The sequence below is a fragment of the Oenanthe melanoleuca genome, chromosome 8 (genome assembly GCF_029582105.1).
Source record: "Oenanthe melanoleuca isolate GR-GAL-2019-014 chromosome 8, OMel1.0, whole genome shotgun sequence".
Taxonomy (NCBI): domain Eukaryota; kingdom Metazoa; phylum Chordata; class Aves; order Passeriformes; family Muscicapidae; genus Oenanthe; species Oenanthe melanoleuca.
Window position 1 is genome coordinate 13521489 of NC_079342.1, and position 1448 is coordinate 13522936.

Sequence of the window (1448 nt, forward strand, 5' to 3'; positions counted from 1 at the left end):
AGGCTCAAGTACCCATGGCCGGTAGTTCTATACTCAAATCCTTTAAGAACATTTACCAAATCTCCAAAGACCTGGCAGAACTCTCTAATGAGTAGCTTGGCTTTCTCTCATGTGCTACCAGTTTTACAAGGGAAGGGGTTAAAAAAATCAGGACCTGAATACAGAACCAGTAAAAATGTGGCAAAGACTTTGTCATGCTTCAATTTTTTTTTTGTTGTTTTTTTTTTTGCCCTACAGATGCAATCCTTGATCTAGGAATAAACCCCACTGTTTGTCAGACATTATAAATTATATCCCAACTGCTAATTATGAAAACCCACCAGCTAAACAGCATTACAAAATCTAAGCTGTCTTGGATAGGAGCCACTGGTCTGTTGATGAGAAAACAAATCCAGTCCTTTCCACAGTGAGCTGGGCAGCAGCAGCTCTGGTTCCCACCCACAGAGGAGAAGGTTGGTAGCAAACAGGGGCCACACAGTGCCAGTGTGAGCCCCCCAGTGCTGGGGCTGCCTTAGCCCTCCTTATGCCAATTCCTAATGGAGCAGCTCCATGACCTGACTGGAGGAAACAAAGGTGGAACAAAGGTGGAACTCAGAAACAAAGCCTGGAGCCAAGAGCAGCCTGAGAGATCTCTGGGGCTGCCTGCAAAGGGACAGGGAAAATGCCTGCTGATGAGAGAAAGAGGCCCCATCATGGGTGAAGATGCAGCCCCTTGTTGTTTGGGTGACCTGCACGTTGTCCACCTTTGTTAAACCAAGAGTTTGATCTGTAACACCTGCCAGCCTCACCCCTTCCCCCTTGCCAGGCGCCCCTCTGTGGCTAAACACACCAGTGACAGGGGCTGGAAGAGAAGGCAGCAGGGGGAAGCAGGGGTCAGCAGGGTTTAGCCATGGCCCTCGTGATGTGCAGGAGGTTTGTGCTGCTGGGTGAAGTCCCTGTCCCAGAGAGCAGGGCTGTGCTCACAGCCTGTCCTGCTCACAGCAGGGCAGGGGTGGGCATGCTGTCACAGCAGGGCTGCCCAGGCTTTTGCACAATCCTGCTGGGGCACTATCACTTAGATAAGCTGTGTCTCTTATGGTCAGGTCAGGATAACCTGGACAAAGTCAGCATGGACTGCAATAGCACTGGGTGCTTTCAGGGAGTAAGGATAATTAGGGGTTTTGCTCACATAACAATAATAAATTTTGGCTTTAACTATGTTTTAATACTTTTAAGTAGTTGTCTGTAAAGGTACTTTCAAGGTATTCAGCTGGTGAAGTGAAAACAACAGAATGTGTGATAGTTTTGTTTCAGCAAAAATATCCATTGCCCTGGCCCCGACCCCCTCTCCCTCAAAGGGTTTGTTGGGTGGTTGATAAGAAGTTGATAACTCAACAAAATTCACTGTGCCTGTTAATAATTCTTCTATAAAAGCCACAGATTTTCCCCTGTGGACTTCAGTCACTTTT